The sequence below is a fragment of the Puntigrus tetrazona genome, chromosome 13 (assembly GCF_018831695.1).
Source record: "Puntigrus tetrazona isolate hp1 chromosome 13, ASM1883169v1, whole genome shotgun sequence".
Lineage (NCBI taxonomy): Eukaryota > Metazoa > Chordata > Actinopteri > Cypriniformes > Cyprinidae > Puntigrus > Puntigrus tetrazona.
In genome coordinates this window covers 9964088-9989981 of record NC_056711.1, presented here as the reverse complement: position 1 = coordinate 9989981, position 25894 = coordinate 9964088, and the positions used below count along the sequence as shown (strand labels likewise).

General features: G+C 36.6%; 1 long non-coding RNA gene across 10 annotated transcripts in view; it reads left to right on the top strand.

The window, feature by feature from the left end:
• LOC122356802 overlaps positions 1–25894 on the top strand; it is a 351371-nt gene that overhangs the window by 60402 nt on the left and 265075 nt on the right. For all 10 annotated transcript variants that reach the window (XR_006252386.1, XR_006252383.1, XR_006252388.1 and 7 more), the window contains exon 3: positions 14392–14494. This is a non-coding gene — a long non-coding RNA (uncharacterized LOC122356802). The remainder of the gene's footprint in view (positions 1–14391; positions 14495–25894) is intronic.

Here is a 25894-nt window from a genome sequence, read left to right as displayed (position 1 = left end):
ATACGTAAGGACATTAAACCACATTATGTTATGAAGCGATATAAAATGTATATTGTTGCCCTTGATGAAGGTTTTTAATGCAATTTTGGGACTAAACACATTATTAAGAAACTGGTGCTTAAAATTCAGCGTTCTTATTCTCCGCCTTTAAGGTCAAATGGAAAATAAAACTTTGAATTTTGTTTCAGTTTTGAAGTCTGAAACTTTGAATGAACGAATAAATAAGTGGATAAAATAATGTCAAGATGAAAATGTAAATAATTGATGTTGATTGTTAGTAGTAGTAGTAGTTGTTGTTGTTGTTGTTGTTTTCAGCAAGTGGCTTAAAAAGAATCACCTGTGGGAAATGATCACACACACAAAAGACATAAAATAATAATAATAATAATAAATCTAGCAAATAGGATGTTTCTAAATACTGCGTTTTCATGTAAAAGCCTTGGATTTTGAATGTAATGATGGTTCCGGCATAAATGTAAATAGGGTCGTTATTTTGTAAATCAGCAAATGTAATGTCTTCCTGTTCTTGACAGTTATTAGCATTAAGATATCGGCCTCTATTTGACCTCTGGATCACTGCCATGCTTCCGTCCTTATTTGCAGTTGAACCTGTTGTTCACGCGCTGTATAATGTTTCTAATGTTAGTTTACTTGAGCTCTGTGTGTATTTTAGGAAGTCTGCGTGTGGATGTGCAGTATAAACTCTGTCTGCAAGGCGAATATCCATGTGTATCATTAGCACTCTTGTTTTATTTATTTATTTTTTCTTTTGTGCATTTCATTTTCATTTTTTTTTTATGCATGAACATTTAAGAGCCAGATGTTGGGAGGTGATCCGATGAGAGTTCTCGGTCCCCAGGGGTTGGTTACCATAGCAGTTAACATCCCCGCCTCTGCTCGCCCATCTCTCTCACAAGGTGCAGATGCTTTAGATGAAGCGTTTTACAACTTGTGTGTGTGTGTGTGTGTGTGTGTGTGTGTGTGTGTGTGTGTGTGTGTGTGTGTGTGTGCGCGCGTGCTGGTATGCATAAAATAATTTTGTAATTTTAAGGAAAGCAAATATAATTACTTTTCATAAACTAACTTGGCTGTGTTGACACCTTGAGACACCTTGAGAGGTTATGTTTGTGAGAGCATGCAAGACCTGCATGATATTTTATCTTTTTATAAAGAGTCCTTGAAGTGATGTCTGAAACTAAACATGAATGCCCACTTGATTGCTTGTTTAGGTCAAAATCATCTGACAGATAAGCTGGCCTTGTTAAATAAAAAAATAAATAAAAATCTAAGCATTACTGTAGGCCTGTTAGATATTTTTTTTTTTAACATTGATGATAATAATAATAATAATAACGAATGTTTCTTTAGCACCAAAACAGCTTATTAGAATGATTTCTAAAGTGACACTGAAGACTGGAATAATAGCCGCAGAAAATTCAGCTTTGCATCACGAGAATAAATTGGATTTCAAAATATATAAAAATAGAAAACAGCCTAAAATTGTTTTAAGATTTTACGATATTACTGTTTTTATCGTATCTTTAATCAAATAAATGCCCCGGTGAGCAGTATTGCAAACTATTGATTTATAAATAATACATTTTCAGCACGTCTTTCATCCAGTATTTGATCTGTGACACGATAACGGGACCGTGATATTCACGTTTAATAATCAAGGTGCTTTCCAACTGAACTGTATGCGTGTATCGCTGCGTATGACATGCGATAGAGAGAAAATGCGCAAGTTCTGAGCGTTCCCACGCTGCTGCAGGAGTGTCAGATTTGGCGTAGCACCTGACTGCGAAAGGTTAAGTAGTAAACAAAATGATGTTGTTTCACATTGTTCAAAATAATCAAGATAAAGAGTATCATTGGGGGGTCAGGGTGCTTTTTGCACTGAAATTATGCTAAACAGGCAGATCTCCATCACAGTTATTAATTTTTGTTAGCTTAGCCTCTTGGCTTATCTCCCTCCACCCTCCCCCCGCCTCCAGCTACAGCACATATCTCAGATTAGACTAATATTTAGAGAACAGGAGAGTGGGGCGTCAGATCGGTGGGCAAATCGCATTGCAGCGATGTTCATACCGCTGTAAAGTCGCAATGATAAAGAGTTAATCACATCTTTCCTCTTCCTGTCCTCGTGGGTGGGGATTTGTCCTTGTACTGCATCCTGTGTCTCATGTAGCCCTCGGCTACTGCTCTGTCAGGTTTAGGGACTGTGGGACGGAGGTGAGGAGGGGGAAACATGTTTACCCTGGAAACAAATGGCTCCTCGTTGTGTACTCCTTGAACTTAAAAGGATAGTTCAGCCAAAAATGCAAATTCTGTTATCATTTACTTTCTGTAATGTCTTTCCAAACCCATATTACTGTTTTGCAGTATTGTATTTTATTTATTTGATTTGACTTGATTTCTGACACATAATATTCGTTGACACATACTATCTTTATTCACCATAATGTAAAAAAATGCAAATTATTAAATTAAAGATTATTGTTGATTATTGGTTATTGAACGTTTTACTAGAAAGTACAATTTAAATTTTATTTATTTATTTGTATTATTTATTTTATAACTTTATTCCATTTTAGGACATCTAATATCCATTGACGCATATGACACATAATTTGGTAACTATAGTAACTAAATAAAAATCCAAGGTATATAGCATATGGCTGTTATTTAAAAAAAAAACTTTTCAATTATTTTCTTTTCCTTTGTAAATATTTCATTTTTTTAGGTTCATAGGTTACATGTTTCTGAAGAAGACACTCTACTGCCGCAAAAGACTCATCCACATTCACGCAACGACTACTTCTAACCTCCTTTGAAAGTCAATTATGCCTATTGTTCATGACCCATGTTTAGCTTTAATGATGTATCTTTTTACCGCAACACTATTGAGTTTAACATTAATACTCTGTTTCCATGCCGGTTATTTATAGAACATGTCAGGATGGTAATAGATGTAAAGCACTGTTAATGTGTTGCTAATGAAATCTGGACACCGGAAAGTCTATGAATTGATATAATTCAAACTGCAGTTGCTTCAGAGCGGATGGGTGTTTCAGAGTCGTAATTCAAAAAGCGGAGCAGGGTTCAGCGATTAGGTGTTGGACTAATTTGCTACAAAATAAGTCAATGGGTTTTCAGTGTCTTGGGCCAGCGTGAGCGGCAACGGCTGATTGCATTAGTGCTATAGAGAGCAGGGCTCATAAATATATTTATTAAGCTTGATATTTCAGGAGCAGTGGAGACAGATGTTATCTCCACAGACAATGTGTCATTAATCTCCTCAGAAGTGCGGAGTTTGTGTAGAGAGCAGTGATAACACATTGAAGGACTGAGAGAGAGACTTATGTGCGCCGGCTCTGGTGGGAAGCACAGCAAGGCCTCAAATTTTCATGAATTTATTGAACCACAAACTCAGAGATAATCAAAGATAATCATTTCTCAGATGGGGTGGCTCTGTGTGGGTTTATAGTCAGTAGAAGCAATCAATAGGAAACGCTTACGGAAACTGCAGTTTGGAAAAAATAGAGGAAATTTGAAAGATAAAAAAAACAAAAAAAACAGAGATGGCTTAACATTAAAGTGCAGAATACATCAACTGAACTAAATATTGCTTGGTTCGGTCACATGACGTTTAAAGGATTAAATTGGGATCAAAGGTGTGTTGGGTTTATTCTAAATTGTTCTGTGTTTTTTTTTTGTTTTTTTTAATGGCCCTTATTCTGGCTTGTATGACGTCTCTTGTGTCAGAAGGCACATCATTTAAAGAAAAAAATAGTTCTTTTTATTTGAACTCTGTCAGTTTTGTAATTTTGCATGTATATATCATATTTCTAGATATCATGGATATGTATAAGGTGTTGTTGGATTTGAATGGCACTTGAAAGGTTTCCTGTCGCTTTAAAAGGTTTCTATGCTTTCTTGAAATTGATGGATTTGCATTATATTCTATGACAGGTTTTAGTAGGGAAAATATTGTCATAATATATTTTTCATAATATATGATAATGTTGCAACCCATAAAACTAATTTTGTTTCATTTCCACCTCCTAGGTAAAATAGTATAGCTCTACATTATATTTTTCAGTTATCAATTTTTATCACGAAAACAATCAATACAACACAGTTTGCAGTAGAAAAGTTTGACAGAAGTTTTACCACAGCCTTTGTTATGAACACATTGAAGTTGTGGTACATTTCCTCCTGCTTATTTTGGAATAACTTCCTGTCTATTGACTTTAAAAGGCATGAAAAAATACAGATTTGGCCGTTCACCTAGACAAAAGCATGAAAACTCTGCTATGTGTGTTTTCTTTTTAGGACTATGCGCCATCTTATTGCTTCCTTGAGCTTCTTTGAGAAAAATCCTCCTGATTCTTTCCACCCAGTCCCTCAGGCTAGACTTCTATATAGAGCAGATGTTCCCTACAAAAGGCCATGAATGTTTAATCATTTGTGTTATTGATGCAGGTTTTGTTTGTTAGTTTGTGTGTGTGTGTGTGTGTGTGTGTGTGTGTGTGTGTGTGTGTGAGTGTAATGCGAGTGTCGGGTGCGGGGGGGGTTATATGAAGGAGATAAACCTCCTCTAAATCCAACCCAAGCAGGACAGACTTGTAGAGGAAAGACATTATTAGATGTCATGTCTGTGCCAGCCCTCCATATCCTCAGTGCATTTCATCCCGGCACATCTCAGAGTGGCGCGGACACACACTCGTGATCCTTTGTTTTTACACCGCTGTATCTGTGTTATCCTCTCAAAATTGTACTGCGTGAATGCTGTGATTCAGAAATAATCCTGGATTCTGGAACAGCCGTTCACTAGCCAATCACAAATTCACTTCACAATTTATAAAACCGAAAACGGCATAAACACAAAAGCTTATTTTCATCTGATCTTAGGCTGAAAAAAATTGTGGTGGAAACAATTTGCACTCGGAAGTTGCTAGAAAATGACAACGGAACAAAGTAACAAATTGTATCAAACATTCAATTTTAAGGTAGACAACTGAAATAGTACTTTCTAAATGTACTCAGAATAATATTGTCAAAATAAGCAAAATGTGCTCGATCTGTTTTGTTTACAACTTCAAATCACAATAAGAGCTAATCATACATCTATATAGTTAGGGAAAATATGTTATGTTTGCATATTAAACATAGTTATATTGTAAGTTATAGGTATAAGAATATATAAATATTTGTAAAATATATATTGTATAGGTATGATATACAGCAAACACTGTGTGTGTGTGTGTGTGTGTGTGTATATATATGTGTGTTGTGTGTGTATATATATATATATATATATATATATATATATATATATATATATATATATATATATATATATATATATATAAACTTTTATTTTGGATGTGATGAATTGTTGCCCAATACTATTATTTATACATATAATAATTAAACTGTATTATTTATATTTGAATGTGTCTCAGATATTTGTTTTCAAAAAAGGCACTCCTGGTAGATTGTAAAAAATTGTGAATAATGCGCGTGCCATCTTGTCGATAAGTGTGCACTTGTTGGGTTTATTGTTTAAATAAGAAGGACAACTGCATATTTCCTTTTAACTGCAGAAATGTAGCCTTGGACCCTTGGGAAGATATGCTGTATTTAATATGTATCCAAGTGTCCAAAGCTTCCCTTTTGGAGGTAAGAAAATATGCAGGTGTCATTCCAATTTAAACAATAAAACACATGGCTATCAAACACATCATTCAGAAAACTATTTTAAGCTTCAAATTTGTGTACAGACATGATATATGCTTATTGCTATTACTTACGGTATATAGATGCTTCATTCATTTATACTTTTCAAAACTGACAGGTGCTATTATAGAAATGCATCTTTGTTTGAAACGCATCACGATAAGTGATAACTAAATTGGACTAATTCAGGATCAAGCACAAACGTCCAATTAGATGGGTCTGATTTACCTCGAACCGCATTGGAAGATAACGCTCATGGACATGAGGAAACCGCCGCTTAAGATTTTAGAGGATGTTCCGTTCTGCTGAAACGAAACCCCGCCGTTCGTTATCAGCGCAAGAAGCAACCTCCAAGGTAGGCTTCTCTGCTGCTCACCGCTCATCAGGGGCGGCAGACCTGCCTGGTTTTCGAAACTGAATTTTTATTCAAATAAAAAGTGGTATGTTAGTATTTGAACTGACGGCTGAAGCTGATAATTAGCCTGCATGGAGTCAGCTTTGATTGGCGTCGTAATTGGATTGTCATTGGGCTGAAAACCTATTATCTTTGGCTCATGCCCCATGAAATTTGTTGGAAAAACTTTGCTGCCAGTCATCCGAGCGGCCATCTTGGGCTTGCAAATGAGGTTTAAAGGGAGGGAGATTGGTACTGCTGGGAGGCTCACTTGACTGCGTCCCTCCACACAATTCCATTGGTATTGATTAATGATATTAACTTTGCAGGTATCTGTTCCAGCATGCTGTGTTATTGGCCATTGCTTTGGACTGCTGCTGGTAGAGGAGGAAAGATGAGAAGAGAGGCAACGTGCGAGGTTGTAGAATAATGAGAAAGGAGAGGAAAAAGGAGGGAGAACGTCAAACTGCGGGCTTCTTTTCATTTGCATTAATGTATATGGAGAATACCGAATATACGTCTTGTAGCAGTGGGTGTCGTTCGCTTATAGTGCTTATCAAAGCGATTGTTGGAGTGGGAATTGAGTTGTGTTTTAACATACAGTGTTTCTGGATACTCTCGCACACAAACAGTGTCACGGAGCGGCATTCTGAACGTGACCTGCGAAGCTTGAAAATACATCAGACAAAACGGATTTGCATTTTTTTGTTTGTCGGTGGCTGTGAGTTTAAAAGGTGTGACAGCGTTCCCATGTGCCTCACACATACCGAAATGTGCCCTAAAACAATAGGCTGCATTGATGACGCCTTCCTCAGGTGTGCGTGGGTGTGTGATTGGCTCTCTGCCCTGTGTTTTCTCACTTCACATGCAGATGGCACTGATACATATATTCACACCCATAAGGCCTTGCGCTCAGCCTGGCCCGGCCCCCGGGACCACCATCGCCGCTGCATCCGTGTGAGCGCTAGCATCATACGGGAGAGGCCCCACGGTGAAAATGATTATTTTCCGTAAAGTTGAGAGGGAGCTCTGCGTGTTGGAATGTGTTGGGAGGAGACAGGATAGCAAGACCACCTGCTATAGACCCCACCCAAGTGGACCCCATACAACCGTACTGCATTTAATGACTGCTGTTAACATGCACATACATACCAGTGAGTAAACCTACATCGATTTTAATAACCTTTTGGCTTATCTAACATCTTAACATTTAGCAAACTTACTTTATTGAGTATTTAAATGAAAGGCACTGCCAAAATGAAAATTCTGTCATCATTTACTGTGCTCACTGTCAAGTCAAGTCTGCTTTATTGTCTTTCACATCTACAGCACACACAGTACCCATAAAGTGGAGCTTGGGGAAGGTTGGGGGAAGCTTTTAACCAATCACATACAATTCTGTTGAGGTTTGGAATGCAATGGCCAATCAAAGGTGTTCAGATGAGTCATCAGTGAAACTTATCAGTTCTGTTGAATGTGCGTGCATTCTCTGACTGAATTTCGGTCTCTTGCAAATTCGGTTGTATAGCCTATAGCTTCAGTGATTACACAAAAAAAAAAAAAAAAAAAAAAAAAAAATATATATATATATATATATATATATATATATATATATATATATAATTATACACCGTTTGAATAACTGTGTTTCTAATGTTTTTATTAAATTTTAATCATGTTTAATACTTATTCAGTCACATTTTATTAGTGTGGTTCGTGCCTTAAAAGGACGTGTTTATAATGTTTATTACATTGGGCTGTTTTTAGCCTTGCCCTGAAGGGCACAATGCTGAAATGTAAAAAACCCTTTTAATCAAAAAAAGTCAGTGTGGTTCAAAACAACACTGTTGTCCATTCACTTATTGTATAAACTAAAATTTTTAGTTTTTAGTCATTTCGTTGTGTTTTTGTCATTTTGATTTTGTAAATTACTATATTTTATGAATTGTATTTTTCCTTTGTGTTTTAGATGTTTTATTACGTTAAATTGAACTAGATACTTTTTTGCAGTTTGTTTACTTGAAGAAACAGAAGGGTTTTTTTTATGATTTTAGTTTCAGCTAACTATAATAACTCGGACCAAAACTTACCTAAAAAAAAAATGTTTTAGGTAAGTTAAATAAAGCTGAAATAAAATATAAATATTAGATGGGAAAAATAAGAAATTAAAGTTGGAGTAAAATTACCAATAAACAACAACATTAGTGAAACTAATTATATAATTAATAACAAAATAAAAAAAAATATATATATATAAATCTATGGTTTAGATAGTAAGTGGTCTGTAGGGACTGTTAAATGCTTTTATAATGTGAAAGAGTTAATTTGTTAATATAATCTACAGTACATCTAAGGCTTATGTCTGCTTGTGTTAAATTTGCATGTTTTATGAATTTCAGTACAGCAGAGTGTAAAAAAATTGGGATTCTTTGTGATAGATAATTTGCTAGTTGCACACAAGGGGGCTGATCTTAATTGAGCGTATTGGTTTGTGCATTTGCTTGCAAACGTGGACACACTGCAATATGGTAGATGACACTTTTGAAAGTGAGCATGGTACACAACAGTCTGTAACCTCTTTATGCGAGCACTGTTGATCAGCCCATTCCAACTGTCATCTTATTTGCATGCGATGGACGCATCATTATTCACTACATTTGATGTCCACAAAACACATTAGAACTGTTTCCTTGAGCAAAATATTAAGGACCCGCCGTAGCAGACATCATTTGTGTACCCAAATTGTAAAATGTAAATTGATATGTAAGAAAATGGCCCATTAACTTTTTCATTAATGGTTATAATGCATTTTGAGTGTCATCTGTGCAGAGAGAGCACATGTTCATTTGAGATGGGAACTGGGTTGCTCCACGCAAACACACTTTCGTTTACAGATATTTATTTATTAATTTTTCTGCCCGCTGTGAAATCATGTGTCTGTTTATGGTGTTACTATTAATCAAATCAAGTCAGCAGTATGTTCAGTAACACTTTCTGTGAAACATTTTCCATATATAATGCATAATACACAGAGATACTTAATGCTTCATTGAAATGTTCGAAGGTTTATAATGCTTATAATGCTTATTGTCATCTGTTATATCTAACTATATCTAGTTGCAAATCTGGAACCATTTCTTATTTATAACAGGTTGCATTTTTTTAATGCTATTTTAATGACATTTGTTGCTGTTGCATTGAATTCACAGGTGCTTAAAATATTCGTTAAGGCATTAATTTTATATACAAGCAATTGGAATCATCAAGACATTAATTATCAAAACCAGATTCATGCAATATATATATATATATATATATATATATATATATATATATATATATATATATATATATATATATATATATATATATATATATATATATATATATATATATATATATATATATATATATATATATATATATATATATATATATATATATATATATATATATATATATATATATATATATATATATATATATATATATATATATATATATATATATATATATATATATATATATATATATATATATATATATATATATATATATATATATATATATATATATATATATATATATATATATATATATATATATATATATATATATATATATATATATATATATATATATATATATATATATATATATATATATATATATATATATATATATATATATATATATATATATATATATATATATATATATATATATATATATATATATATATATATATATATATATATATATATATATATATATATATATGTATGTGTATATATGTATGTGTATATATATGTGTATGTATATAATATCAATTCTAAATAAATACATCTAAATAATTTTATTAAGTGATGTAATAAGTATGCTATAATTAGTAAAAAAAAAATTTGATATATATATTGTCCTATTCTTTTTTGGAACAGGCAGACATACAGACATATAACTGATAGCTAGATAGACCGATAGGTAGACATCTTCTGTGTGAATTTGTCTTTGTTCGGTGAAAAATGAGCGTCTTCGTTTGTTCAGATGCCAAATTTAGCTCTCTTCAGAGCAGTCTTTCCTGAGCATTGAATAATTAGACAGGATTCATAACGGTGAGACAGGCTCTCTGTGTTGATTTCATATATTTTGCCTTCACTCTTCCAGCCATTAAGATACATTTACCTGCCATAATAGATCTTGCAATGCGCCCTGCTGCAGTTTGCAGTACAGCCTCACTCCCAACCCTTCCACAGGCTTGAGCACATTTAACACAAGTGATTAACACACTTTGATGTTTGAAGAGGATCTCTAACTGTGACCAGCCCTGTTGTGAGTCCACCTCTGTCCTTGCTGTGGAAGAGAGGATTATTTTTAGTACAAAGCAAAACACGATTCACTGAAGTATGATGACGACATAATGGCCGACGGTGTGCCGAGGCGTTTTGGTTGGCTGCCTACAATGGATTTAATGATCTGTTCTCATGCTAATACGTGCATATATGACACATCCATTGATAGGCCTTTTGTTGCTGTGTGTTGAGTGCAAAAATGCGTGCATGTGCAATACACGCGACTGATTTCAGAGCTAACCTGCGGCGACGCAGCGCACCTTCACGCAAACGAATTGAGTGAAATTTTGAATTTGGTGTAATTAATGCTTAGAAGATTAAAAATAAATAAATAAATGCACCCAGCAAAATGACAAAACAAGTTCTACGAGACAGCTGTGAGAGGCTGAGTTACTGTTGGCGTAGCAACCGTCACAGCTCGTCCTCGCCACCCTCCTCGAAAATGATCGATTTTCTTTAATTTTCTTCTGCATCTTCCACCAGAGAAGGAGAGGGAGGGAGAGGGGGGAAAAAAATGAATAAATAAAAAAGAGGAGGCTATCTGTAACCTATCCCTTCATCGTGGCGTGAGCTATTCAATCCTGTCTATTAGATTTACTGGAGAGGAGCAAGACATTAACACAGGCGCGGAGGGAAAAAAAAAAGAGAGAAGGAAAACACTGCCACAGATAATGTGGATGTTTCATGCATAATCTCTAATATGAGAAATGTATTAATAGGGAAATTATTGTGCATTCAATTATTTTGAAATGGCTGGCTGAGATGTTGTGATTTGGCGGTGTCCTGATAGCAGTGGCGCAGCAGGGAGCTCGGTGAGTGATGAATAACTTAATCTCCTAATCCGAAAATGGGCAGCGATCAACGGTACCGCTCTACGGAGCGGCCAATAAAATGAAAGCACCGAAGAATGACAGATGAGAGCTGAGAGAAGACGAGGAAATAAGAAATAGATAAACAAATAGAACAATAAAGCAGACGGTTTTAAAGCGGCGTAATTCTGTCACATTCATTAAAGCCAGAGAGCAAAATAAAACAATGCGAGATGGAGTGGCAGAAACATTACCTTTAATGTGGGTATCGTGTGGCGCGTTTGATGAGCTGCTGGCTCGGCTTTATGTCCGCTGTTCAGTGCGACTCTGAACCAAATCAACACGGGATCTTTAATCAACCTGAAAAAAAGCCAAGCTTTACGAAACTAAACTGCATCCCTGTCAGTGCGTACAGTTTGTACAGTTTGATGATGAAGCCGTGTGTGTGTGCACTGCTGTTTAAAAATGTTGTTTTGTTTTTGTTTTTTTCCCTTGGCAAAATTAATAGATTTATTCAGCAAGCGTGCATTTTAATTGAGAGAGCCTATCCGTTAATATTTCTGTTTCAAATAAATATTATAAATGTATCAACTCTTCAATGAAAATACTGAATAGCACAACTGTGACAATGAGAGGAAATGTGACACCAAATCATCATATGTGACCCTGTATCACAAAACCAGTCATAAGTATATATATATATATATATATATATATATATATATATATATATATATATATATATATATATATATATATATATATATATATATATATATATATATATATATATATATATATATATGTATATGTGTGTGTGTGTGTGTGTATGCTAAAAAATTATGTTTTTAATATGTTCAGGTCTTGCAGTGCATTCCAGTGTATACAGTACTCCCTCAGTCATTTGTATATTGTCAGCGTGTTTGTATTGTCCTCTGGGCTGAAATAGCATCTGTTTGGCCCTGTTATGTGTACAAGTACAAGGAGCCAGTGACCAACTGTGTCATGAGAGACTGAAGAATGATGTCATCAGAAGGTCAAGGAGCCTCTCTCTCTTAATTACAGAACTGCACAGTTATAAGGTATTTGAACTAAGTTAAACTTTTACTCAAGGTAAAAACAATAACTTTTTCTTAAGTGTTTATTATGTTTGAAGACTTTAACCTATAGTATTGATTTTGACAGTAACAGTCAAGTGCGCACCTGATTCATTATTAAAAATCACTATATGTTACAACACTGAAATCATTTGCTGAAACGTTTTGTGTGATTTGCTTTACTTTAACATCTGGGTTTTTTGTGTCTTAAAGCAACGTAGCAATTTAAAAACAGTGATATTTGCCTTGAAAATCTCTACTGCCTCTTGTTTTCAAAGTGCTTAAGTACAGTTAAATTTGAATATTTTTTTTTTTTTAGGTCAAAATGTACTTTTTACACCCCTGCAATTGCTCCAGTTTGATTTGAAAATTAAGTTTTATTTACTTCATAATTTCTTTTTATTTATTTTGAACTATTCCCTTAAACTCATGGGTTGCATGATGCCAAAAATAACACCTTTCTGCTCCAGAAAGATTAATTTAATTTCTATTTCACTTTATAAAATAGCATGCGCTGATTAATCATTCACAAATTTTTTTATAGATGATTAACACACATTTTTGTTTTACACAATACATTGTATGGTGTGGCGTGCAATCTTACAGAGAGTGCCGCATTATTTTGCTCTCATCTGTATTCTTTTCTCTTTTTCCATTCTCTTATGTACAAAGTAGACAAAAATATCCATTTAGGACGTGTTTGTAGAAAGTCATATCAGGATATTTTACGGTTTTGCCACAAAGGTTCTTGTTTAAACATAACTTAAACCATAGAAGTGATCACCTGTTTCGTGATAAGCACATAGCACAACACCATCTGCAATATGTCACAACAAACCATTATTTTCTCTCTGATGGTACATTTGTTTAATTGATAACACTAAAATGTCTTTGCCTCTGGCTTTTTCTCTAAACAGTTGAAGCAATTTTGCAGTGACAGAAGGCATTACTAGTGTTAGAGGAGGAGTTTGCTGGGTATGCGCCTGTGTGGCTCACTTTAGCGTGTTGAGGGTCCGTGCGAGGGCTGAATGACAGGCAGCAGACGGGCAGGTCAGGTAGCATGTGGCGTATGGCAGGTATGCTTTCTGTGTCTAAACAGAAGCGTGTATAAGTGTAGCCCTGGCCTTCTCTGACAGTAAGACACCACGCAGCTGCTGGCTTGATTGAGACATCTGTATGAAGCAGATGGAGTTTGAGAAAGAATTGGGTTTGATGTCTGTCACTGACATTTAAACGACACAGCACTGCGTTCACTCAGCTGACGCCGGACAGGAGACCACTCCTGAGATTGACTGCTGGACCTGGACTGCTGACGGTTTCAAAAATCCCATTTGTTTCATCAAGTTTGCCTTGCTTCATGTAATCACAACTACTGTAAATCCCACCGTTCACAGCAAGAGCAGATTTGTAAAAAGTTTTGAATCTTCGCTGAAGACAAGGCTTCTAATGCAGTGTCTTTTTTGATTAATAGACCCGTCAAGGGCCTTTTTGCATATTTTCTGCACTGATTTCGGATGAGAATGTCTGAAATTAATGAATGTGTTTAAACATGGTCAGATGTGTTAAACAGAGGGAGCTGCACTGTGTTGGACTGCATTACATTTTAAAATATATTAAAATAGTTATTTGAAATTATAATATTTACAAGATTACAGTTTTTACTGTATTTGTAATCACATAAATGTGGCCTCTGTAAGCTTAAAAGATGTGTTTTAAGAACATTAAATATGTTTGATATTCGCAGTGGTATTTGAAATAACAACTTAGTTGTGATGTATGGTGACTGTGATCTGAATCTTGAAAATCTGGGCAATCTTCTAGGAGTGCCATGCCATCCACATAATTTAAATGTAAATAAACTTGTATTGAATGCATTATAGTGCACATTATTTTTGCATCATTTTCATTAAAACTGAAACTGAAAATATTTTGAATTAGTTCATTTATTGAAATAACAAATTGTTTAGTATACATACAATTATAATTTTTTTTATTCGTAGGTTTTCTTCCAAGTACCCCGTGAAACCTACCTCTGATTGGGACTCACTGATGTAATGGACAAACAAGAACAAAATATGTCGATATCCATATCAAATCTCCCAGGTGTGTATTTGTGTCTGCTGTGTTCGTTATTTATGTACAATCCTGTCTAGGACGAGTGTGATTTGTCAAATTCTTTCAAGTGTGAGAATCTCTTTCTCTCTCTCTCTCTCTCTCTCTCTCTCTCTCTCTCTCTCTCTCCCTCTCTCTCCACACTGCTGTAAATAAATAAAAGATAGGGTCTGGTGATACAGCAGGTCTCAGATGTGTAAAAGCCACAACTCTCATATCAGATCTGGATTTGTGTCTCCCCCACCAGGGAGTGCAAACACACAGTTGCAGCCTTCCAAAACATAAACACACTTCCTCCATTTTCCTCCCTCTTTGTCCTTTCCTTTTTTCCCTACTGCCTTATTAATGTCTATTCCTTTCTGCGTTGGCCAAGCAGGCCGTGATTCCTAATGAACACGCACAAGACCCCCGGGCAGCACTTAAACTTTAAAACGTCTATTATTAGGATCACCAAAACACCACTGGTGACCTTGCAGAAATTTCGAAACGTGCCTTTTTCTCGATATCTCTACATTTCTTCCAACATAAGAACCGAGAGCAGGTGTGGATTCGGCGAGCTACCTAAAGTCAGACGGCTGAGCTTGCTTTTGGTTGCCATAGCATTTGGATTATTAAGAGATCCAGTGGCTGCCTGGTTCCTCTTTTATGATTCTCAGACTGAATAAAAATTTAAAAGGCCATTAAACACCATTACCCCCTCCATCGCAGGTGTCACTGCCAGCGATGCAGAGTGAAGTAGCTTATTTTTCTATTAGGTGGAGAGAGAAAAAGAGAGAGGCCGATTGTAAGACCAGTGCAAATGAATCTTTGCTCTAGAATGGCCAAACGGTCAGACTCTAATTAGCCTGCCCTGCTCCTCTTTATCTAATGGAGCTTTGAGCGCTGAAAAGGGTAAGCCTTTCCAAACATCTAAATGGCTTATATTAGGCTTGCTTGGCTCAATGGGAGTTTGACCATCCTTGAATGTGTGTGAAGGGAAAATGGGGGTTTCGAGTCTAAACTTGAGCAAGAACGAACGCCATGATTGGCTAAAAGAAGCATGAGGACAAATGGTGTTTGCTTTTGTGAGCCCTTTCCTAGGGGTATCGACCAGGCAGATTATTAGGTTGATATTTAGGATTTCAGAGTTAATTTTAAGTCTGGATTTTAGAGTGCACATATTTGGTTTTAATGTAAATGTCGATCCAGTTTACAAGCGATATTATTTGCATTTAGGGTATGAATGGCATGTTCACATTATCTATCGTTTGTGGTTGTTGCTAAAAGTAACACTAGCAGCCCAGAAGTGCACAGCACAATGACGTCTACGCAACAAGGAAACAAGCCACAACACAGTGAAATTAGCGCAAGACACAAAGGAAACAAGCCGCGACCCAACAAAGTTAGCGCAACACAAAGGAAACAAGCTGCAACATAAAGAAACAATTTATGTTTCAAATAATTATTCAACAAAATAATTATGCAACAAAATGGACACAAGGCGATATTAGCACAAAACTATGGAAACAAGCCACAACACAACAGAAACAAACCACAACACAACGAAATTAGCATGACACAATGCAACCATCTGCAACACAAATGAAACGAGCTATAGCATAATGGAAACAAAGGTGCAACAGCATAATTTGTGCGACACAGTGAAATTAGTGTAAAGCAATGGAAACAAGCCTTAACACAATGAAATTAGCGCAACACAAAGAAAACAAGGCACGACACAATTTATCCAGCGTGTTGTCTTGTATTGTGGAGATTTCATTGTGTTGTTCACCACAGGGTCACTGTACACATGACTTGGTTCATTTGGTTTAAGATTGTCCTTTTATTTATTTATTGTTTTATTGTATTATATATATATATATATATATATATATATATATATATATATATATATATATATGTATAAAATAAACATTTCTATTACACTTTTCATTTTATTTCAACTTTTACATTTTAATTTAAACAATTTTATTTTTAATGTACACTACTTTTGCCCACACTTGAGACTTTTAGAAGTCTTGAATAGTTAGTTTCCTAACTTTATTTCCTTTGATTAACTGCTTATCAGTAAGAGTTGTGCTCTCGTTGACGCAGGTGAGCAATGGCTTGGACCTGCAGAGTTAGCTGGATGTCTCGTTCTCTTGGCTTCAGCCTGGAAAAGTGCTGATCGTGGAAGGGGTGCTGGAGGAGCTCTCTCTTGGGCAGATGGTGGGAAGACAGGGGGAGTAGTCACCCTGCTGCTTGGCCAACAGGGACACACACACAGACGCATTCACATACGGCACACCCACACAGGAAACATTAGAACAACGATTTGTCATAGTCTTTCATTTCGACGGAGGAGTTCTTTTGTTGTTGGAAATAAGCCTTGTGAGTTTATTATTATCTTCCTCTGAGTCAGTACGTTTAAGAGTTCAGCAGACACCTCTTGTGATGGTGACGGGCCGTTCTTCTTTCTCTAACTGTCCACAAGCTATTTATGAAGAGCTACTCCCAAACTAGCCATCAAAGTTTTCTTGGTTATTTCGACAGCTTTTATGATGCAAGGACAAAAGAAGCGAACACGCATCTTGCATAGCAGGACTTAAACAATAAGCATTGTTTTTAGTGATCGACTGATACATCAGACAGGCTGATTTTCAAAACAACATTTGGCGTTTTTTTGAGATTATCGGCATCTGTCAGTAAAATTTGTATCTATCTATCTATCTATCTATCTATCTATCTATCTATATATATCTATCTGTCTATCTGTCTTGACACATAGTAATATGTTGCTTATTACAAAATTATTATCAATTAACAAAAACAACTTAAGTAAATGCTTAAGTAAAATACAGTATTACAGTACCGTAACTCTGACAGCTAAACTTTTACTTGAATTGAAGACGTAAACTCATGTGCATGATCTGCAAATATATAATTGTTGGAACGTAAGCACTGGCAAGAGACAGTTCTGTCAACTGGCCCCAAAGTCTCTCACATTAGCCCTTATCCTCATCATTGCGCTCTGCCTAGAGAGATCTGCTTAAAACATCCTTGACAACAAACGGCGAGGGATGCAGATTGTGGCTGTCTTGTCTGTTAGACTGGTGGTATCAGGAGGGGCGTCTTCAGATTTGAGATCCCTGTAGCTAAGCTTACGCGTTTGACTCAGTTCCACGTAACCCAACATGCTGTTCGACACTATCCATCCGCTCCCATATGGTAAACCTGGGCTGCGGCTTTGTCAGCTTCCAGGTTTTTTTTTTCTTTCTTTCTTTTTGTCAGCCTTAAAAACAGACAAACACAGTGAGAGGTGGGCTAATTACCACAGGCCTTCCTGTAATTACTCTTCCAGAGCAGCAGACAGGTTGGGTACAGACAGATCTGCTGTCTCTCTTACATGCTTATCTGCTGCTCACCAGACAGCTCACAAGTTCTACGTGGATTTGAGGTTCAGCTCGTCCAATGAGTTGAGAGTCAGGAGTTGTCAAACATGGTTATGGTGACGTTCCGGTCTTCACACTCTTGTGTGCCAGTGATTGGCCATGGTTTTCATAGCAGTAATTCAGCAAAGAAATATTTCACTTAAAAAAAAAAGTCCAAGTTAATGTGTGTCTCTTCTCTAGCAAATTCCTCAGAAAATGCTTTTGGAGTTGCGTTAGAGAGAAAGTAATGTGAGAATGTCCTGAAAATGTGTCCTTTGTAAAGGTTATGGACAGTGCTTTGAACAATAACTGTCAGCGTTGGGTTGAAGAAGTTATTTGAGTCGTTAAGCTGCAGATGGCATAGCCATTCATCGGCTGATAGTAATGAAGGATGCTTGGAGTTATTTGTATCTGCATGTAAACTGTTTTGTTAAAAGTAGGTGAGTTTTGCTAGCCTGATACATTTATGTATCCCACAGGGAGCGCTGGCCCACTAAGATGCCACAGTTGCTCTACATAATTATAATGGGAAGGTCCTTGTAAACTCATTAATATTTCTGTGAGTTTAAAATGTATCTCGTGTTATCACTCCCATCATACTAGAGAGAGATCAGTCTAGTTCTAGTGTTTATTGCATGTGTTTTTAGAGTGAGTAGTTTCCCAGCATGTTGTACCAAACCTATATGACTTTCTTCTGTAGAATAAAAACAACCAAAAAAATGTATATGAAGAATGATCATGGTGACACAATTAATTGCTTTTAATCTCGTAATATGACTCCAAATATTTTTATTAAGAAAAGAAGTCTAGGTCTGTTTTTCTGACAAAGCTATCTTGGAGAACAACACAGACTTCAAGACCTGCGGTCTTCTGAAATTATAGCTTTACGTAAAGAACACACCTGAAAGTTAAGTTGTTATTCAATTATAGTCTTTCCTACTGGTGAGTTATTACTCAAGAATCGCTGCAACCAGATTATTGAACCACCATGTGTTTGGTTCTTGAAAGAATCCGTTTGACTCTTGAAAGAATCAGTGCAATTACTAAAATAATCATTTTTTAAATTTATTTGTATTTAGTTTTTGGTTTTTATTATAGTTTTTTAGTTTTTTTACATTAGCAACTATTTTTATGCCATTCGGCTACAGAATATTTGAAACTACTTTTGTCGCTTTAATTTTTTGGTCATTTTTAGAGTTCAGCAGATGTGGTCACTATTAATTATAGTTCTTTCAAATCTTGTAAAGCAAGGATTTTCTTCTTAAATTAATCTGTTCAGGGTGTTCGGTAATGTGTTCTGGTGGTCACTTTCAGAACACAAGTCTAGAATCGCACTAAAGTCAAGAGAAAATCCAGTTAATGTTTCTCGGTGTGTATGTGTGTGTGTGTGTGTGGATGTTTGTATTGTTCTGTGTGTGTATTCTTGGGACCTTTGCTCTCTAACTTGATTTAAAGCTAGACATGCCTAGTCCTGTGTCAGGCACGGGTTACATTTCTCCGATTAAAATAACACTTCAGCCGGACAGTATGCTCTCTCTTTCTTTCACTCTTTCTTTTTATTTCTCCTAAAAGCTAGCTGCCCATGCCACAGGCCAATGTGCAGTCTGAGCCTTTGAGCGCACGCTTTATAGGATGCATCAGTTTGTTGTGCAGAGAGGTTTTCTGGGGGATTATTGTGGCCTAAAGTAAGTTGCCCTTTCATTAACCTTGGCTGGCGATTTCTAGCTTTAATACAATACAAATGCGTAATCTGGCCCGCACAAACACAGCTGAGCCACTGTATTACTGTCTGATATTGCTTTGGGTTCTCTCTCAGCATTTCACTAATTAAGCTCCGAGCTCAACCTCAAGTCCTGCTGTACTCTATCGTCATTTTAAATTTATTTTGATTGATTTGTGTCAGCCTTAACTATGCTCTCTGCTAGATCAATAAATAAAGATCAATACTGTAATGTTTTCATCAGAACCGTTATTAAAAAATAGATTGGCTATAAAGAGAACTGAATCACTGATAGCACTGATGCTTGCAATGCATGCCAACTTTGAATTTAATTGAACTACGTCGAAGTCTTTGAGATTAGTTGAGGGAGCTCTTGCAGGGAGAGCAGACGGAGCGAGATCGGTAGGTATTTACACAAAAAGAAAAAAAAAAAAAGAAGAAAAAACAGCTCTGTTGGGTCTGAGTAATGACGCTGACCGTTGAGAATCACATTGTGTCCTAACCAGCAGCATACTGATGACTGCGCTCATATAAATCGCATTGTAATTACCGGCTAGCCAATAGCGTTCATGTGGTCATATGTAATATGATGACACGCTGTAAATTGCAGTCCAGATGAATGGAGTTGACCAGCTGTAAAATGTTAAAACAGTAAAACACAGCATGAAAGCACGATTTGTGACTTTGCCAGCGAAGATGATGGCTTGCGGTCTGGAGTCGTGCGCAGGCGTGTGCGTAATACGAGTCCGCTGGCTGGTGCGTATGGCTAAAAATGTTTCCACAAAGTCAGGCTGAGAGATCCCTTTTAATAAGAGCCGTTGGAGTACGTCACAAGTCCATCGATGTTATTGCGCTCGGTTTTAGCCACAGGATGTTTGTTCGCTGGAGAGCTGCTCTTCTCTTAACCATCCCGAAAGCCCCCCTTTCTTACCCACGAGGGAAGGGTTGGGCGGCAGCTTGGACTCTGCCCGATTCCCGCTCCAGCCAGCTGGGTGTCAGGCAGAGGGGGGACAGCTGGGGCTCCGGCCCAGCCAGGGCCCGCAGGGATCTCGGGGTTAGCACAACAGAGGCCCCGGTCCCGTGCCTTCCTTTAATAGCCCCAGTTTGACCCCGCCTCGCCACACACACCGCTTCCATCGCAGGCGTATGATTAATGGCCTAGTTTTGCTCTGGCTGGCTTACCGTATGACATCCATACACACACACACTTACGCACACACAACCGCTGAACAGTTTTACTGCTTGTTCTGTCTTTCTGGGTTTGTAGAATAATGAAGCTTTTTCTGTTTTGGATGGCACTGCTACCTGGTATACAGGTCAATGACGTGACATTTTTGTCCTTTCTGTTCATTTATTTAAAAATGCATTAAAAGAAATTCATACATGCAGATACATTTTAACACTTTTTACCTTGAAAAATATGCTTTAAATTCATGTATGATGAAAACATTTTTGTGAAATCTATTAAAGATGGTTAAAAATTCCCAAATTGTTATTTAAGGTTTGACTTTTTTAGCTTCATTTAGGTACTTTTAAAGTTGAGGTATATTTGTGTAGAGATTTTACATCTTGTATTTATGTACAGGGTGTCTTTTATATTCAAGAATTAACTTTTTTTTCTATTGTTTTGTTTATTTTAGATACATATATACACATACAGTATTTAACGTTTGATTTTTACTTAATGTTGTACCAAATTTATTTTTTAGTGTCGGCTATTTTCTTGAATGCAAACTGTTCAGCTAGATTTTTAAAATGTTTCTTTACTTTTTACTAATACTATTGTTTTTTCATACACTTTTCATAGTGTATTCAAAAAGACAGTAATACAAAGAGTGCCATTCTATTTCAGCAGTATTTTCGAAAAAAGTGTATTCATTTGTGTAGAGTATGTGATTGTGGTTTTGAATAGTGGGAGAGATGTGGTTTGATCCAATTTAAATAGACTTGATTTCCCTAAAGAGGGGGCGTCCACGTTCTCTGGTCGATAAACAAATAGTGTCTGCGTGCGTGTGAGCTTACGGTGGCCACACAAGCTCATGAGTCAAATGGCCATAATGAACTTGGTTAAACCCGAGCAACCTCATCAAACCTGGACAACCCCAAGCCTGGCCCGCCGCAGGATTAACATGCTATTAAAGTTATTTGGTGCATCAGGAGAGAACATTCAGTGCTTATGTCCTAACTGACACCCGCATGCTTTGCCGAGAGAATTAAAAACAAAAATGTCTACACTGTGATTCCAGTGTTTGTCTGCATGGTGGGTAAAATTCAGGCATTCCATTTTTTGATATGCCTGTACACCAGTTACAGTACATGGAAAAAGTAAACAAGTTAAAGCAAGTTAAAAGGTAGGTAATCACTGAATGTATTTTTAAGTGCATGTATGAGATGCTGCATATGACTGCAGTCAGTCGTTATAGATTTTTGAATTTTTGTTATATCATTTAAAAAAGCCAAAAAAAATCATGCATACAAATGTCAGTTCAACTAATGTGTATAGAAATGAAATCCTTCAGAGATGTTGCTATACACAAATCTGTTACTATATTTTTCCCAGTGTCTTTGGGATCCATGTTCAAGTACTTTGGAACCACAGTAGATCCACTTGCACAAAGGCATGGTTTATTCGTGTGCAGATTCCCGTGTTGCATCCATGTGAAGGTTGTCCTCTGGAATCTCTTGCTGACCTTATTCCCAACAATCAGGATGGAGCTCAGTGTACCCGCTATGCTTGTTCTTTATAATACTCCAAAGCATGGATATTTCATGTTGTGGGAAAAGGGCATCACATCCTATTTCTGCAACTTTCTCTTTCTCTGTGCTAGAAAACCTTTACCCAGAGAGATACATTTCATCCCTGGTACCTAGAGTAGGAACAACAGAAGACTGGAGGTCAGAATACCACTGCTGTTTTGTCTACTGGATGACATGAGAAGAGGAAAGGGGCTTTGTCTGCAGGGTTAGGTACTGTTTAGGTACCTCATTTATGGCTGCTGTGTAGATTTTGCAGTTGATTGGTCTCTCCCTGAGGTGGTGTGACACGCTGTATGTCCGTTCGGCCAGAGCTTGGCCCTTCATTCAACCCCAGTCGCGCTGAAGAGGTTAAACTGGCAGTAGCGTTTGGAGACACAACTGGACGGCTTTAGTGCATTTTGTTGTAATTGTGTCCCAGTTGTCTTGTCAGAAATCAATTCAAGTTGGGAACTGGCTAGCACAGGGAGGTCAAGGATTCTACAGCCTAAATATTTTATCTGTACTACACGTCTGGAGCTTTTAAAGATGCGTGCTGGCCTGTTTTCCCCATTTCTCTGACGTACAGATGCTATTGGCTCAGCCTTTCTGTCCAGGTCAGGGCCAGGTTAAAATCAATTATAATCAATTATTAAGGGTACTGTGTATCTGGTGGAGGCTGAAGGGAGAAGACCAGGCCTTGCTAAGGTCCAGTTTTATTTATTTCATTCTTCACTTCTCAGCTTAGGTAACACTCTGATAATTTACATTATATGGTGTTTATGTGCACTAATGAAACGGCTGTCAGATGATGTTTAGTTGAATTTTCTGAGTACAAATCTATACATTTTTATATATTATTAATATAAAATTAGTGTTTTATAATGCTTCAATGAATTTTTTTATGAGGGGAGACTGTAATCTATGCGTACAAATATAGAATATGTTTTAAAGTCTGAAAATTTTATATTCTTCAAGATTCTTTAAATTGCCACCAGATAAAACACATTAACATTACAATTAAATTAAAACTTTGATGCAAGTGTGAAAGTGACTAACAATCCGAATTATGAAATCAGTAAGTTATCATTAAATTATTGAGCATTAAAGCAAAACCATCACCAGTCTCCTCCAGTCCTTCACAGACATGTCTAGATGAAAGCACTTGTGTTGTTGTGTAGCATGCCGATTACAGTAAAAACAGTCAAATGATACTTGAGTCCCAAAGGGTTAACTGTTCCCCAAACACTTCCAATGAGACTCTTCAGAGAGTAGAGTTCGGTGATTTAACCAAACAAATACAATACCAGAGAGTCTAATGCAGCTCATGCTAAACTCAGTGTATGTAATACATAACCATCACACAGCATCCATCAACCCCTCCTTTCATTAGCCCAAACGTGAAGAGACCCACCGTAGTGGCAAAACAATTGTGTAGTACTGTCCTTAACTCCTTACTATCCACTCATCTGGCTGTAATTACTCTCAATGAATGAATAACATTGACGGGCATCGCTACTTCATGCTACGCCGTGCCAAAAAACACGCTTTTCAATCGCACGCATCTGTGGAGCTGACCGTTACACCGTATAAGTGAAACTGTTCGAGGTGATTTGTTTTCGTCCAAATCAAGCACAAATTTGATTTCCTCCAGTCCCAAAACAGACAGGCGTTGGGTCTGATTTGTTTTTGGTGGAAACTAAATGAAAAATGTTCTCGGCAGAGCACAAACCACGCCACGGGGAGGCTTGCAGTTCGGCCAGCACCACCTTCGTGTACTTTACTCTCGCAGTCCAGAGGAGGTGTGGTTGGCAATCGATGGGCCCGGGTTTCAGTGTGATCAGAGCGGATGAGAGATGAGGACGTTTCCCTGCTTTGGTGACGGCTGCAGGCGTCAGGGTCGATTTGGCGGCCGGCGGATTGAGAGGCGTTATATCTGAGGAGCATGAGGTTCCACTCCGATGAGCAATCTGCTTTATCAAAAGGCCTTTTTCTCAATCAATACAGCTTTCATCAGGGGAGACCAGTGCTGTGCTGCCCGCACTGTATCGGCTCTCCCACTGGGCCGATGCCACGTGCGGGACAGGCTAATGCCTGCTCAGCTGGAGTCAGTCTGGTCAGCAGCTCTCTTGACCTGAGAGAATTTAGTTCAGATAAACACACATGCATGCTCACACTTTTTGAGGTCATCACTCACAACACAACTTTCTTTTTTTTTTTGTTTTTTGCTTTTAATAGAAACGTGTGAATGGATGTATTACATGGAGAACAGTTATTTCATTTATTTTAAGGTTACTTGCATGCAATTATGCATATTTTATTGTTATTATAAAAGTAATTGCATTTAATATGAAAAGGACAACCTAAAATATAGTGCTTTGTGACAATGATTATTGATTTATGCTTTTTCTTTTCCTCTGAGCTTGAGAGACATGTCTAGCACTCTAAAGACATGCAAATACATAATGAATAAATAACATCGGCGTGCTGGTAATATTAATATTTACTTTTTTTATTTTGATAAACTTACAATGAAATTTTACATATTAAAACGAGTTGTTAATTTCCCATGGCAATGATATTTAACATAGATATAATTATTATCAATACTTGTAATACTTATAAAACAGTATTTTAGTTTTAATGGTTAAATTTACTGGTTTATTTATAGTTTACTTGTTTTTTAAATTGTTCCCGTTATTTCAAGTTATAAATAATCCATTATTGTTAGCAAACTTTTTAACCATTATTGACATCTGGTAAAAACAGTGAGGATTTATATATTTAAACAATTTAATTTCCCATAAAAGAAATATTTAACGTTTAAATGAAGTGATACTTTTAAAACATTAATTAATCTTTATTTTTTTACAAATAGTAATACAATAATAGCACTATATAAATTAAGTTAGAAGTTAATGTATTATGAATTGACAATTAATAAATTAACAACATTTATTAACACATAACATGATTATTATTATACATTTTTTTGCATTTTCTCTCTTCCTGCCATTTACAAATGTGACAATTCCTGTCACATTGCCTAATGGGATAGCGAAGTATTGTGTGTATTGTCTGTGCAGTGTTTTCGTCGTATTCAGACACGCTCCTCGTTTGACGCACTTTTGGCTTGCAGTTTAGTAGGGAAGTGGGCATATATGAACGTTTGGTCTTTATTATGATTGTTTTCTGGGATCCATGCATTTTGTACCAAGTTATCTGGTATCTTAGGAGAGCCCATTGAAGGGAATCAAGGTGAGGATGCGGTAATGGCACGTTAATGAAGTGGCGTGGCTTAGTGGTGATGAGCAGATCTAGAGGAGGACGGCTGCACGGGAATTACCGCCTCAGTCCTCCAGCACAAGGAGAACAGTGAATTAATCTCCAGTCTCGCCCATTCAATGAGTCCCCAGAGCTTGCTTAATTAACCTAATAAAAATACTAATAGAACCATTTCCAAAGGTAAATTTAATTTACTTGTCAGCGTTGTACATCAATAGGGATAAGGACGGGTGGGCACTTGTG